At 38.3% G+C, this 16703-nt stretch overlaps 1 non-coding gene across 1 annotated transcript; it reads left to right on the top strand.

The window, feature by feature from the left end:
- The first annotated feature begins 394 nt into the window (after positions 1-394).
- Positions 395-502, top strand: LOC148568203 (small nucleolar RNA R71). The gene has a single exon (XR_015883018.1). It is a non-coding gene; the product is annotated as a small nucleolar RNA R71 (small nucleolar RNA).
- Positions 503-16703: the final 16201 nt, after the last annotated feature.

Below are 16703 nucleotides of genomic sequence, written 5' to 3'. Positions count from 1 at the left end.
GTTCACCTAAGTAATTCACCTCTGCTATTGCAGGGTTCTCAGGATCATAAGCTTCTTCTGCATAAGAAGCTTCTTGAGTACTGTTGGATGCGGCTTGCATTCCATTCAGACTCTGAGAAATCATATTGACTTGCTGAGTCAATATTTTGTTCTGAGCCAATATGGCATTCAGAGTATCAATTTCAAGAACTCCCTTCTTCATAGGCGTCCCATTACTCATAGGATTCCTCTCAAAAGTGTACATGAACTGGTTATTAGCAACCATGTCAATGAGTTCTTGAGCTTCTGCAGGTGTTTTCTTTAGGTGAATGGATCCACCTGCAGAAGTATCCAATGACATCTTTGCCAATTCAGACAAACCATCATAGAAGATATCCAGGATGGTCCATTCTAAAAGCATGTCAGTAGGACACTTTTTGGTCAGTCCTTTGTATCTCTCCCAAGCTTCATAGAGGGATTCACCTTCTTTCTGTCTAAAGGTCTGAACGTCCACTCTAAGTTTACTAAGCTTTTGAGGAGGAAAGAACTTGGCTAAGAAAGCCGTGACTAGCTTATCCCAAGAGTTCAGGCTATCTCTGGGTTGAGAGTCCACCCACACTCTAGCTCTGTCTCTTACAGCAAAAGGGAAAAGCATGAGCCTGTAGACTTCAGGATCTACTCCATTAGTCTTAACAGTATCACAGATCTGCAAGAATTCAGTTAAGAACTGAAAAGGATCTTCAGATGGAAGTCCATGAAACTTGCAGTTCTGCTGCATCAGAGAAACTAATTGAGGTTTCAGCTCAAAGTTGTTTGCTCCACTGGCAGGAATGGATATGCTTCTTCCATGTAAATTGGAATTAGGTGCAGTAAAGTCACCAAGCATTCTCCTTGCATTATTATTATTTTCAGCTGCCATCTTCTTTTCTTGTTTGATAATTTCTGACAGGTGTTTGCTGGTTTGTTGTAATTCAGCTTCTCTTAGTTTCCTCTTCAGAGTCCTTTCAGGTTCTGGATCTGCTTCAACAAGAATATTCTTGTCCTTGCTCCTGTTCATATGACAAAGAAGAGGGCACAGAAAAATAATAATAATAGAGATCCTCTTTTTTTTTCTTTTTTTTTTTTTGCTTTTTTTTTGAGTGAGGGAGAGATGTTAGTAGATGAATAAACAAATAGAAGGATGAGAGAGGGAGAGGATTTTTGAAAATAATTTTTGAAAAAGAGTAAGTGATTTTCGAAAATGGTTTTTGATAAAGGTTAGTAATTTTCGAAAATTAAGATTTAAAAATTAAAATAATTAGTTAATTAAAAAGAAATTTTGAAAAAGAGGGAAGGGATTTTCGAAAATGAGAGAGAGAGAGAGTTAGTTAGGTAGTTTTGAAAAAGATAAGAAACAAACAAAACGTTAGTTAGTTAGTTGAAACAAATTTTGAAAATCAATTTTGAAAAGATAAGAAGTTAGGAAGATAGAAAAGATATTTTGAAATCAAATTTTTTTGAAAAAGGTGAGATAAGAAGATATTTTTAAAAAGATATGATAGAACTTAGTTTTTGAAAAAGATTTGAATTTTTAAACTCACAATTAATGACTTGATTCACAAGAAATCACAGGATATGATTCTAGAACTTAAAGTTTGAATCTTTCTTAACAAGTAAGTAACAAACTTGAAATTTTTGAATCAAAACATTAATTGATTATGTTATTTTCGAAAATTTGATACAAAAATAAGAAAAAGATTTTTGAAAAATATTTTTGAAATTTTCGAAAATAACTAAAAAATTGAAAAAGATTTGATTTTTGAAAAAGATTTTGAAAGAGATAAGGTTTTTAAATTGAAAATTTGATTTGACTCATAAAAACAACTAGATTTTAAAAATTTTTGAAAAAGTCAAATCTAATTTTCGAAATTTTGAGAGAAAAAAAGGGAAAGATATTTTTTTTTTATTTTTGAATTTTTAATGGTGAGAGAGAAAAACATGAAAATGATGCAATGCATGAGAATTTTAGATCAAAACAATGAATGCATGCAAGAATGCTATGAATGTCAAGATGAACACCAAGAACACTATGAAGATCATGATGAACATCAAGAACACATTTTTGAAAATTTTTTTATGCAAAGAAAACATGCAAGACACCAAACTTAGAATTCTTTAATGCTTAGACACTAAGAATTCGAGAATGCATATGAAAAACAAGAAAAGACACAAAACATGCAAATGCAAAGATCAAACAAGAAGACTTACCAAGAACAACTTGAAGATCATGAAGAACACTATGAATGCATGAATTTTTGAAAAAAATGCAAGATGCACATGCAATTGACACCAAACTTATAACATGACTCAAGACTCAAACAAGAAACATAAAAATATTTTTGATTTTTATGATTTTATGATTTTTTTGTATTTTCTTTTAATTTTTTCGAAAATCATTTGAAAAAGAAAAATAAGGATTCCAAAATTTTTAATATGAATTCCAGGAATCTTGCCATGTTAGTCTAAAGCTCCAATCAAAGGGTCAGGCATGGCTTAATAGCCAGCCAAGCTTTAGTCAAAATATGAGTGTAATTCATTCAATTTTAAGCCAAAACTTCAGTCCAAAAGAATTTAGACATGGCTTTATAGCCAGCCAGGCTTCAACATGCTTCATGAAACACTAGAATTCATTCTTAAAAATTATGAAGAAAAATAGATTTTTGAAAACATTTTTTTTTCGAAAACAAAGGAGAAAATTTTTGAAAGATTTTTTTAAAAAAATTTTTGAAAACTTTTTGAAAAGAAAACAAAAAGAAAGTTACCTAATCTGAGCAACAAGATGAACCGTCAGTTGTCCAAACTCGAACAATCCTCGGCAACAGCGCCAAAAACTTGGTGCGCAAAAATTATGATTACACTTTAATTATGTAAAGTTCATCGCTCTTTCTTTCCCTGGTAATGGCGCCAAAAACATGATGCCAATACCATGGTTCACAACTTCGCACAACTAACCAGCAAGTGCACTGGGTCGTCCAAGTAATACCTTACGTGAGTAAGGGTCGAATCCCACGGAGATTGTTGGTATGAAGCAAGCTATGGTCACCTTGTAAATCTCAGTCAGGCGGATATAAAATAGTGATGGAGTTTTCGAAATTAAATAATAAAAGAGGGATAGAAATACTTATGTAATTCATTGGTGAGAATTTCAGATAAGCGAATAGAGATGCTTTCGTTCCTCTGAACCTCTGCTTTCCTGCTATCTTCATCCAATCAGTCTTACTCCTTTCCATGGCTGGCTTTATGTGATACATCACCATTGTCAATGGCTACTTTCGGTCTTTTCTCGGAAAAATGATCCAAATGCCCTGTCACGGCACGGCTAATCGTCTGGAGGCATCACCCTTGTCAATGGCTTCACCTTATCCTCTCAGTGAAAATGGTCAACGCACCCTGTCACGGCACGGCTATTCATCTGTCGGTTCTCGATCATGCTGGAATAGGATTTACTATCCTTTTGCGTCTGTCACTACGCCCGGCAATCGCGAGTTTGAAGCTCGTCACAGTCATTCAATCATTGAATCCTACTCGGAATACCACAGACAAAGTTTAGACCTTTCGGATTCTCTTGAATGCCGCCATCATTCTAGCTTACACCATGAAGATTCTGATTAAGAGATCTAAGAGATACTCATTCAATTCTAATGTAGAACGGAAGTGGTTTTCAGGCACGCGTTCATAGGGAATGATAATGATTGTCACGTTCATCACATTCAGGTTGAAGTGCAAATGAATATCTTGGAAGCAAAATAAGATGAATTGAATAGAAAACAGTAGTACTTTGCATTAATCTTTGAGGAACAGCAGCGCTCTACACCTTAATCTATGGAGTGTAGAAACTCTACCGTTAAAATTACATAAGTGAAAGGTCCAGGCATGGCCAAGATGGCCAGCCCCTAAAACGTGATCACAGGAGCAAAATACGATCCAGGATGTCTAATACAATAGTAAAAGGTCCTATTTATAATAAACTAGTTACTAGGGTTTACAGAAGTAAGTAATTGATGCATAAATCCACTTCCGGGGCCCACTTGGTGTGTGCTTGGGCTGAGCTTGAGTGTTGCACGTGTAGAGGTCCTTCTTGGAGCTGAACGCCAGTATTTGTGCCAGTTTGGGCGTTTAACTCTGGTTTTGGATCCTTTTCTGGAGCTGGACGCCAGAATTGGGCAGAGAACTGGTGTTGAACGCCAGTTTGCGTCGTCTATTCTTGGCCAAAGTATGGACTGTTATATATTTCTGGAAAGCCTTGGATGTCTACTTTCCAACACAATTAGAAGCGCGCCATTTCAATTTCTGTAGCTCCAAAAAATCCACTTTAAGTGCAGGGAGGTCAGAATCCAACAGCATCAGCAGTCCTTCTTCAACCTCTGAATCTGATTTTTGCTCAAGTCCCTCAATTTCAGCCAGAAAATACCTGAAATCACAGAAAAACACACAAACTCATAGTAAAGTCCAGAAATGTGAATTTAACATAAAAACTAATGAAAACATCCCTAAAAGTAACTAGATCCTACTAAAAACATACTAAAAACAATGCCAAAAAGCGTATAAATTATCCGCTCATCATAAGGCATGTCACCTGCCCGTGGAACTGGAACATAAAGCCTACTGGGCAACCAGATTCTTAAACTTTGATGGCAAATTAGCAGGAGAAAAAAGATTGCTCCAGCTAAATGAGCTAGAGGAATTCAGATTCACAGCTTTCGAAAATGCCAAGCTTTATAAAGAGAAATAAAAAAAGTGGCATGACAGAAAGCTGTCATCTAGAATCTTTGAGCCAGGACAGAAGGTTCTGCTGTTCAACTCTAGACTCAGACTATTCCCTGGGAAATTGAAATCCCGGTAGAGGGGACCATACGTGATTACAAGTGTATCACCGTATGGTTATGTGGAGCTTCAAGATATTGATTCTGATAAGAGGTTCATTGTCAATGGACAGAGAATCAAGCACTATCTTGAAGGCAACGTTGAGCAAGAGTGCTCAAGGCTAAAGCTAGACTAAAAGCTCAGCAAGGTCCAGCTAAAGACAATAAAGAAGCGCTTGCTGGGAGGCAACCCAGCCATGGGGCATCAATCCTCTAAGCATTTTGCCCTATTTTTATTTTTATTTGTTTATATAGAGTTCATTGATAACAAGGTAAAGAATCAATTGCATAAGTTCACAGGGTTACAAAAGGAATCTGCACACAAAACAGAGAAAAAGAGCTCACTGGCAAGAAAACGCCAGTAAGAGCCTATTTTGGGCGTTCAGCGCCCAAAAGGGGCAGCCAATGGGCGCTGAACGCCAGTAAGGATAGCAATCTGGCGTTCAACGCCAGAAAAGGGCAACAACTGGGCGTTGAACGCCCAGGAGAGCAGCATTTGGGCGTTGAACGCCCAAAACAGGCAGCGTTTGGGCGTTCAAACGCCAGGATGATGGGGAGGAGGTAAATTCGTTTTTCTTCATATTTTTCATTCCAATTTTGATTCCCATGTTTCAAATCATGATTTCTTGCATAAACATGTTAAGAACCCTGATTTCTAAAATCCCTAATTTCTAAAAATCCTACCTTAAAAATATCAAATGTATCTTAATCCATAAGCACAAATCCTTTTTTTTATCCAATTCAACTCTTTTTCAAAAATCTTTTCAACTCATCATTATCTTTTTCAAATCTCCAAATTATCTTTTTCAAAATCTAGATCTAGCTTTTTCAAAAATCTTTCATATCTTTTCAATTTTAAACTATATCCTTTCTTATCATATCTTCTATCTTATCTTTTCAAAATCAATCTTTTTTATCATATCTTTTCTAAATTTTCGAACCCACCCCCCCTCCCTTTAAATATGGGTTCGGCCTCACCCCCCTTCCATCAACAATTGCACCTAGCTCTCCTTCTATCCCTCTCCTTTCTTTTCTTTTGCTTGAGGACAAGCAAACCTCTAAGTTTGGTGTGTTTATCCGAGATCACTAAGATCATGGCTCCTAAGGGAAAACAAACCACTTCAAGAGGCAAGAAAGAGAGCGTTCCAAAACCACTTTGGAATCAAGGGAAGTTCTTATCTAAAGAACATTCAGACCATTATAACAAAATAATGGGTCTGAGATCAGTGATCCCGGAAGTTATATTCGATCTGAAAGAAGACGAATATCCAGAGATCCAGGAGCAAATTCGAATCAGGAACTGGGAAGTCCTAGCTAATCCTGAAACGAAAGTAGGGAGGAACATGGTTCAGGAGTTTTATGCTAATATGTGGCAAACTGACAAGCAGAAACTATCTGGAACTGCTTTCTATGACTATCAGACCGTGGTCAGAGGAAAGATTGTTCATACCCACCCTGACAGGATCAGGGAGATCTTAAAGCTACCTCAGCTGAAAATGATCTAGACTCCTTCAACAGGAGAATGATGAGAACAGACAAGGGCCTGGATAAGATTCTAGAGGACATATGTATCCCTGGAGTCAGGTGGACCACCAACACAAAGGGTGTCCCAAATCAACTCAAGAGAGAAGATCTCAAACCAGTCGCCAGAGGATGGCTGGACTTCATTGGGCATTCTCTGTTGCCCACTAGCAACCGTTTTAAAGTAACTGTTAAAAGAGCAGTAATGATCTATTGCATCCTGATGGGAAAAGAAGTGGAAGTTCATCAGCTAATCTCAGCTGAACTCTACAAATTTGCTAACAAAAATTCTAAAGAGGCCAAGCTGGCTTATCCAAGCGTGATTTCTCTGCTCTGCAAGGACGCTGGAGTAAGGATGGGGATAACTGAGTATATCTCAGTTGAGAAACCAATCACCAAAGTATCAATGGAAAAACAACAAGCACAGGATGATCCCACCAAGAAGAAAACACATGAATTTCTCCCAGAAATCCCTCAATCTGAATACTGGGAGTATCTTGAGATGTCTGTTACCAAGATAAGGGAAGCGATGGAACAAATAATAAAAGAACAGAAGGAACACAGTCAAATTCTTACCTATATGTTTAAAGAACAAGAGGAGCAAGGGCGTGACTTAAGGGAATTGAAGCGCCAGAAGTTATCTCTTGAAGGACCAAGCACCCCACAGATCAGAGGAACATCTACTTCCCAGAACAAAGGTTGTTAAATTCCAATTTCTGCTTTAACTCTGTGATAGTGTCATTATAGAAGTTCACCTTAGGAGTCATATAGTAGTAATTAGTATCTATTTTGATTTTATCTCCAATTAAGCCATAGTTTATTTTTCTCATCATCAGCAAACATGAATAAAATAGTAGATCTTCTGAATAAGAGGTAATAAAATTTCGAGTTTTTAATAAGAGAAATTCTAATTAGTTACATGTGGTGGCAATACTTTCTGTCTTCTGAATGAATACTTGAACAGTGCATATGTCTTTTGAATTTGTTGTTTAAGACTGTTAAATATGTTGGCTCTTGAAAGAATGATGAACATGAGACATGTTATTGATAATCTGAAAAATCATAAAAATGATTCTTGAAGCAAGAAAAAGCAGCAAAAAAAAAAAAGCCAATAGCCCTTAAAACCAAAAGGCAAGGGTAATAAAAAGGATCCCAAGGCTTTGAGCATCAGTGGATAGGAGGGCCTAAGGGAATAAAATCCTGGCCTAAGCGGCTAAACCGAGCTGTCCCTAACCATGTGCTTGTGGCGTGAAGGTGTCAAGTGAAAACTTGAGACTGAGCGGTTAAAGTCAAGGTCCAAAGCAGAAAGAAGAGTGTGCTTAAGAACTCTGGACACCTCTAATTGGGGACTTTAGCAAAGCTGAGTCACAATCCAAAGGGTTCACCCAATTATGTGTCTGTGGCATTTATGTATCCGGTGGTAATACCGGAAAACAAAGTGCTTAGGGCCACGGCCAAGACTCATGAAACAGCTGTGTTCAAGAATCATCATACTGAAATAGGAGAATCAATAACACTATTTGAATTCGAAGTTCCTATAGATGCCAATCACTCTGAGCTTCAATGGATAAAGTGAGATGCCAAAACTGTTCGGAAGCAAAAAGTTACTAGTCCCGCTCATCTAATTAGAATCTGAGCTTCACTCAAAAACTCTGAGATATTATTGCTTCTCAACCTATTAGTCTTCTATTTTATTTGTCTAGTTGCTTGAGGACAAGCAACAGTTTAAGTTTGGTGTTGTGATGAGCGGATATTTTATACGCTTTTTGGGGTTAATTTCATATAGTTTTTAGGATATTCTAGTTAGTTTTTAGTTTATTTCCATTAGTTCTTAGGCAAAATTCATATTTCTGGACTTTACTATGAGTTGTGTGTTTTTCTGTAATTTCAGGTATTTTTCTGGCTGAAATTGAGGGAGCTGAGCAAAAATCTGATTCAGGCTGAAAAAGGACTGCCGATGCTGTTGGATTCTGACCTCCCTGCACTCAAAGTGGATTTTATGGAGCTACAGAACTCGAAATGGCGCGCTTTTAATTGCGTTGGAAAGTAGACATCCAGAGCTTTCCAGAAATATATAATAGTCCATACTTTGCTCAATGATAGATGATGTAAACTGGCGTTCAACGCCAGTTCTCTGCCCAATTCTGGCGTCCAGCGCCAGAAAAGGATTAAAAGTTGGAGTTCAACGCCAGAAATGGATCCAAACCTGGCGTTGAACGCCCAAAACAGCCTTATGCACGTGAATTGCTTAAGTCTCAGCCCCAGCACACACCAAGTGGACCCCAGAAGTGGATCTCTGCACCATCTATCATAGTTTACTCATTTTCTGTAAACCTATGCTACTAGTTTAGTATTTAAACAACTTTTAGAGACTTATTTTGTATCTTATGACAATTTAGATCAAAACTTTGTACTCTTGACGACATGAGTCTCTAAACTCCATTGTTGGGGGTGAGGAGCTCTGCTGTGTCTCAATGAATTAATGCAAGTATTTCTGTCTTCTATTCAAACATGCGTGTTCCTGTCTAAGATATCCATTCGTGCCTAACTATGGAGAAGGTGATGATCAGTGACACTCATCACCTTTCTCAATCCACGAACATGTGTCTGACAATCACCTCCGTTCTACATCAGATTGAATGAATATCTCTTAGATTCCTTAATCAGAATCTCCGTGGTATAAGCTAGATTGATGGCGGCATTCATGAGAATCCGGAAAGTCTAAACCTTGTCTGTGGTATTCCAAGTAGGATTCAGGGATTGAATGACTGTGACGAGCTTCAAACTCGCGAGTGCTGGGCGTAGTGTGATGCGCATAAACGTGTTATGCTACGATTTAGGAAATTGCACGATCGGCAAAATTCCTTCCGGCAAGTGCACCGGTTATCGTCGTCAAGTAAAAACTCACAATAGAGTGAGGTCGAATCCCACAAGGATTGGTTGAGTGAGCAATTCGGATTAGAAGTGTGTTCTAGTTGAGCGGAATCAAGATTTGAGATGAGAATTGCGGAATGTAAAATTGGCGGGAAAAGTAAATGACAAGAAAATTAAATGGCTGAATCTTAAATTGCATGAATTAAAGAGCAGAATGTAAATTGCTGAAATTAAAAGGGAATGGGGATGATTGCAAGAATTGAATTGCAGAATGTAAAGAGAAAGTGGAAATCAGAAATGGGGAATTCATTGGGTTTAGGAGATATTGAAATCTCCGAATCAAAACATGTAAATCTCTTCCTCAACCAATGCATTCATTGAATTTTGCTTGGCAATCTTATATGATTGGATCCCAATTCCTTGGCTCACCAATGCTCTCTAAAAACAAACAAATTCCCAATCCCTTGGTTTAAATGTTCATAAGAAGAGATGATGCTTGATCACTGATTATACCACACAATTTCATGAACCACAATTTGGTAGGATTACATGTCACAATATCCATCCAAACCCCAATCCAATCCACTGTGAGAAAGCTTCTCTAGCATGAATCCTCCATTCCTTTCCCAAGGCTCCGAAGGATTCCAAGTATGAGTAGTCTCTTTCCCAAGACAACTACTCAATGGAATTAGATCGAGAAGCTTTCTAACAAAATTCAAGAGAAAAGATTGAAGAAGAAGATACACTATTATTGATTCATTGAATTACAATAGAGCTCCCTAACCCAATGAAAGGGGGTTTAGTGAATCATAGCTCTGAATTCAATTACAAAGAAAAAGAAACTAGCTAAAAATCAAAGTAAAAGTCCCCTTCTAACTTAACTTCTATCCTATTTATACACTTTCTATATTGAGCTTCAGTTGTGCTTCTTGGGCTTTGAGGCCTCTCCTTGCTTTCCTTTTGTCTTGGGTTTATGATCCATAATCTTGATGAGGTTGTTGATCCAAATCCTGTAACATTTATTGAGCCAACTTAGTGATAATCAAATAATGGCACATGACTCAATAAATGAGATTTCAAACTCATCAATCCCTCAGGCCCAATCCCATAAACCATGATATTCAATTGGGTTTCATACCAAAGTAAGTTTAAGTTAATAATTGTGCTCAAAGACTAACTTAAATCACAATATTTTTGGCCCAGAAACCTTTTTTCAAGAGTGGCGTTTAAGTTGTAGTTTAAGCTTAAACTGCAACTTAAACGCCAGACACTTCCAGTGATGCCATTTGTAGAAGCACGTTTAAGCTTCAGTTAAGGTTAAACTGAAGCTTAAACGTGGAAATGGAAGAAGGTAGCCCTGGAGAGTCATGTAGTCGAACACGTTTAAGCTTCAGTTTAAGGTTAAACTGAAGCTTAAACGTGGAGATAGGAAGGGCAGCCCTGGAGGTCGAACACGTTTAACCTCCAGTTTGAGGTCAAACTGGAGGTTAAACGTGGAAAAGGGTGGAGGCATACTGGAGGTCGAACACGTTTAACCTCCAGTTTGAGGTCAAACTGGAGGTTAAACGTGGAAGCTTGGAATGGTGGCCCTGGAGGTGTCGAACACGTTTAACCTCCAGTTTGGGGTCAAACTGGAGGTTAAACGTGGAGATGGAGAGAGCAACCCTGGAGTGAAAAAACTATCGAACACGTTTAAGCTCCAGTTTGAGTCAAACTGGAGCTTAAACGTGGAATGGCCCCTGGTACTCTTCCTGGTTCTGGCGTTTAACCTCCAGTTTGAGGTCAAACTGGAGGTTAAACGTGGAACTCCTCCCTGGGTGGCATACTCATTCTGGCGTTTAACCTCCAGTTTGAGGTCAAACTGGAGGTTAAACGTGGAATGCTCCTTAAGTGAGGCTTTTCATTCTGGCGTTTAACCTCCAGTTTGAGGTCAAACTGGAGGTTAAACTTCAATCCCAGCATTTCTTATCCTTCATGATTTTGGCGTTTAAGCTCCAGTTTAGGCTTAAACTGGATCTTAAACTCCACATGTGATATTCAAGCTTCCTTTATTGATTTTGTTGCTTCCTTGCTTAGCCTCTTCTTCCCTGAAATCATCCAAACAATTGCATCAAAGTCTTGCAAAATTTCATGAGACATCTTTCATTCATAGCATTTAAGTAATATAACTAAAACTCATGGAATTTGCATCAAAATCATATTGTTTGGATGGTTCATTACTTTGTTCTTCATTTAACCATTTTTGGTTACTTTAAGCTCAAGAAAATGCATAAAATAACTAAAACTAACAGAAAAATGCCAGTGAAACTAGCCTATGATGCCTTGGCATCACAACACCAAACTTAATACTTGCTTGTCCCTAAGCAAGTCCTGAGTTATTTGAGAAGAAAGTATGAACAGAAAGTAATTACATTGGCTATATTAGCAAGCATTTGAAGTTCATCAGAAGGGTTCTATGCAGAAAGTTGCAGCATCACTTTTTCATACTTATCAGGTAGGATTATCACTTTTTCATTGCATCCATCAAAAATTGCTATGGCCTCCTGTTATTCTTATGTCTTTGGCACTTTTCTTTTGTTTTTCTTTTCTTTTTCTTAGAGCTTCTTTTGCTCCTTGTTTGCTTAGTGTCATGTGTTGCACAAGCCTTTGGCCTTTTCTTTTTCTTATCAGTGCACTACACATATCCACTTTAGGCATTTTAGTTCACATTCCTTCTTGAGACATTGGTGCCCAGCACCTTTTTGTGTGACTAAATGTTTTGTATTGAGGTTGCTCTTGATAATGGACTTTTGGTTGATAATCCCGGGTTAGTTAACCCAAGTTACCAAGTGTTGAAACACTCCTCAGAACCTAGTCATCCAAGCATATCCTTAATACATAAACACCACAGGCATTTGTCTCAGAAGTTCAAACCATTGGTGCCTAGCTTATTTTCTCAATTTTTTTGCTTTTTGGTTGCCTTTTTCCGTGGCTTTTTCTTTTCCTTTTTCTTTCTTTTTCATGGCCAAAGACATTTATTCATCAAGATCCATAGACAATTTTTACTTCTACATAAAAAATGATAATTCTACACCCTAATTTTAGTGATGTGACTAAACAATCAAGCATGCATACCACCACTTAATTCTACTTGATTTGTAACTAATTTAGCCAAGTTACTTTTGTTCAAGCTTTTCTTTTTTTTGGAAACAGAACAAGCATGGCACGCACTTGTTTAAGAAGGTGAAGTTATATCCAAACATCTAGGCATTCACTTTATTCAAAGCACTTAACAAACACACATACTAAAAAAAAAACGACTCATAAAAAAAAAAAAAAGACTCCACCTAACACTTAAATGACTTATGATGAAAACACGTTCATAAAGACAATTCACCAATTATCATTTGATTATTAAGGAACGAGACCACCTCTTATTTTTTTGCTTGGTTCTTCTTAATTCTTGGGATCCTGCTTCTTCTTGCTTCCTGCCTCTTTTTGACCACTTGTGCTTCCTTTGTCTTTTCTTATGAGCTTTTTCCAGAATCCAGCCTTTTTCATCGTTTCTTCCACTCCTTTTTCAAGGATCATTGCCTTGTTTATTTCTCCTTCTTTCCTCCCTTTGAAATACTCATCATAAGCTGGGAATGCTGGGTCCATCTTGTGTAGGTGTTCCCCTATGTAGTTAAGCTTGATTTGCGAACTGATGTTGTAGTCAGCTTGGACTGAGTATCTTGCATTCTGTAAAGTAGTGGCTTCCTTGATTGCCAAGACATTGGCATCTTGGTGTTGGCATATGTGGCTGAAGGATTCCTGTAAGTGTAGATTTTGTTCCCTTTGCAGATCAAAGAATCTTGATTCAAAGTTCCTTTGCATATCCATCATTTTTAGATGAAAGTCTTCTTGTCTTTCCTGAGACCTCATGTATTGTTGAGACATTCCTTCCATGATTTCCTGCATTCTGCTCATATCCATGGGGTCTCTGGGAATTCGTTGTCTTGGAGTTGCTTGCTCTTCTTGCTCTTCTTCTCTGTCTTCTCCTTCCTGTCTTTCTTGTTCTGCTTCTTGCTCGGCTTCCACTTGTTGCCCTTCTTCATTTCTTCTTCTTGTATGTCTTGGAGGAGTTGGGCCAAGAGTCATTCTGTGTGCAGTTATGGCTAGCCCAGGATATAGCCAATTAGGTCTTTCATCCTCAAGTGGTACTTGGGCATCGATGCATAGTCTAATGATGGTGCTAGGGAAATGAAGCTAGGATTCAGGGTCACTTTTCTCACTAAACTCTTGTATCTGTTCAGCAATGAGTTTATGAACTTTGATCTCTCCTCCAACCATAATGCAATGTAGCAAGATGGCTCTTTTAGGGACTATTTCTGAAGAGTTTGCAGTGGGTAGGATGGATCTCCTAACTATTGCATACCACCCTTTAGCTTCAGGTGTTAGATCTCCTCTTCTCAAGACTCTTGGAGCCCCTCTTGTTTTTCTCACCCATTCAGCTCTGATGGCACAAAGGTCTTCAGCAATAGTTGTATAGTCAGGTTCTCCTCTCATCCTTTCTTCATAACTTGCTTGGCTGAAATGTATGTTTTTCAGGCCAAGAGTTTTCATGATTGCTTTGGGACTGAAGTCAACTTCCACCCCTCTCACATAGCTTTTGTATGTGGGGTTCTTGGTTTGATCCTTCCTTACTGCATTTGCATAAAACTCCTTCACCAAGTTGATGTTGATTCTAGTGATTGGCTTAGTTAGGAGCTCCCACTTCCTCTTTTTGATCTTTTCCCAAACACCTGGGAACTCATCCTTTTCAAGTTCAAAGGGGACCTCAGCTAGTACCGTTTTAGGTCTCATCCATTCGGCTTGAATCTCATGGAACACTGATCTGTATCTCCATGCATCGAATCCCCTGTTTTCCTCCATTGGCTGCTTGTCTTTTCTTCTTTTGTGGCTAGATGAAGCTGCCATTTTGGTAAGTGACAACTAAAGTTGACAAGGTGAAGCAAGAAGTGTTGTTGGAGGTGTGGTGAGATTGTTTTCGGCAAGAGATGGTTATGCTATGATGAAGGAAAAAGTGTATGAAGGAGGATTGATGGTGTGGGACTCGTTCCCCAAGTGGTTCTTTATAGTGCCCATGAGTGAAAAATGAACGGCTAGGGTGGTTTGTGAAGGGTGGCTTGATGGTAAATATATGAATTGTAGATAAGGACGATTGGCTTTTCATTTTCTTGGAAGTATTCTGGATGCATTAGGTTGTACATGTAGCTTTCTTTTCTTGCAGAACTTCCTTTTCCCATGTGTTAGTTTCAAAGATTTATGAATTTTCTTTTTGACCAAGCACGTACCTCCCTTTGTCTTTTTCCTCCATTTTTGTCTTTTCTTTTGTACCTGCACAAACAAACAAATTTGCTATCATTTTTCGGTCCATGTGAATTATGAATAGTATTTGCACATGTAAATCAATGCTTGTCTTTATGAGCTTATAGCCGTGACTTCTACATGTATGCACACTTATTATTTGGACACCAAACTTAGTTTTTGGTTAAGTCTCCTGATGACATGAAATCCATATTGGTTGTCCTTAATGAGTGTGCATATTTCTAATAAATCATAGTCACCTTGGCTCTTTGATTCTAAACAAAGTGACTACCCTAAGTAATTGAAACTAAAGCATTAAAACATGTGAATGGTATACTTGTCATGAATTTTGAAATCCAGAGGAACTTCTTGCTTTTCATAAACTGTGTTCAAAAAGAACACCAAACTTAATGTTTGGTTGTGCACCTTGAATGAAAGATGGAATTCAATTTGAGTAAGATTTGGGAGTGCCGTCAGGCACACCAAACTTAGAGACCAATTGTAATTTACATGCACGGTTTAGTGCACTTAATCAATAGTTGTCCTGAGGATTCAAGTTTATGCATAAGAAACCATGCTTTATTAGATGTAAAGCAAAGCACTAAAGATTAAGGATACTAAAAAAAAAATGGGTTGCCTCCCATGAAGCGCTTCTTTAACGTCACTAGCTTGACGGTTGTCCCTTGTTAGGGTGGATTGTAGTGCTTGACGTCCTCTCCTCTCACTATGAAAACGTCCCCTCTTGATTCATTCATGACCTCTAAATGTTCCATAGAAAGAACTTTCTTGATTGTGAACACTTGAGGGAGCTGGGAAGGAATGGTCTTGAGGCCAGGTGGGATTGGCAGATAATGACTTGAGATCACTTTATCTCCCGGAGAAAAACCTTCAGTGGGAATTTTCTTGTTTCTCCATCCTCTTGGCAATCTCCCTATCACTCTTCCCTTTCTCTTGAGGATTTCTTCATTGACCTTTATGTCAGGAGGATCCTTCTGATCTGTTTCCGCTGATTCTTGTGGCTCTAACTCTTGCAACTCTTGTTTGCCTTCCAATGACTGTTTTAGAGTCTCAGCTGCTGGATTACTTTCCTCCAAACACGGATGGCTACTATCATCTTTAGGCTTTTCAGATTCTGGTTCAGGCTCAGATGCAGGTTTGAAGACTTTGAAAATGAGCTGTTCATCATGTATTCTCAGAATTAGTTCTCCTTGTTCTACATCTATGAGCGCTCTAGTAGTGGCTAGAAATGGTCTGCCCAGAATGATAGGGTGTAAATAGCTTTCCTCCATGTCCACAATGACAAAGTCTGTGGGGAAATAATAATCTCCTACTTTCACCAGCACATTTTCAACTACCCCTTCAGCTTGCTTCTGAGTTTTGTCAGCCAGTTGTATGATTACATCAGTGGATCTCACCTCGTTCAGTTGTAGCCTCTTCATAAGAGTTAGAGGCATCACATTTATGCTAGCTCCTAGATCACAGAATCCTCTGTCAATTTTTGTTTCCCCTATGATGCAAGGGATATGAAAACTTCCTGGGTCCGTTTTCTTAGAGAGTGTGTCCTTCTTGATGAGAGCACTGCATTCTTTGTTCATTGTTACCGTTTGTCCTCCCTTCAAAACTCTTTTCTTGCTTAACAATTCCTTTAAATACTTGATGTGTGTGGGCATTTGATGAAGAATCTCAAGAAAGGGAATATTGACATGCAGAGAATTAAATGTCTCTAGAAACCTTGAATAGGTTTTCCTTTTTTCACCTCCTCCTAACCTCTCAGGAAATGGTGCTTTTGGTTGGTATACTTCCATCATGCCTTTTTGCAGATCCTTGGCTTGCTCAGTTCCACTTTCCTGCTTAACTTCTTCCACATCTTCTTTCAAGATTTCTGGTTCCTGCTGTGAGGACCTGATTCCTTCTTCTTCTGAGACTTCCTTCAATATGGTGATGGCCTTGCACTCTTCCCATCTTACTCTCTTTTGTTCCCCCTTAGGATTCTTTTCTGTGTCACTAGGGAACACTGCAGTTGATTTGGGTGCCTGTTGAGATAGCTCTCCTACTTGAGATTCCAACCTTTTGAGTTTTTCACCATGGTTTCTTAAGGTA

Source organism: Arachis ipaensis, chromosome B4 (assembly GCF_059453495.1).
Source record: "Arachis ipaensis isolate K30076 ecotype BB chromosome B4, ASM5945349v1, whole genome shotgun sequence".
Classification (NCBI taxonomy): Eukaryota; Viridiplantae; Streptophyta; class Magnoliopsida; order Fabales; family Fabaceae; genus Arachis; species Arachis ipaensis.
This window is presented reverse-complemented; position numbering and strand designations above follow the sequence as displayed.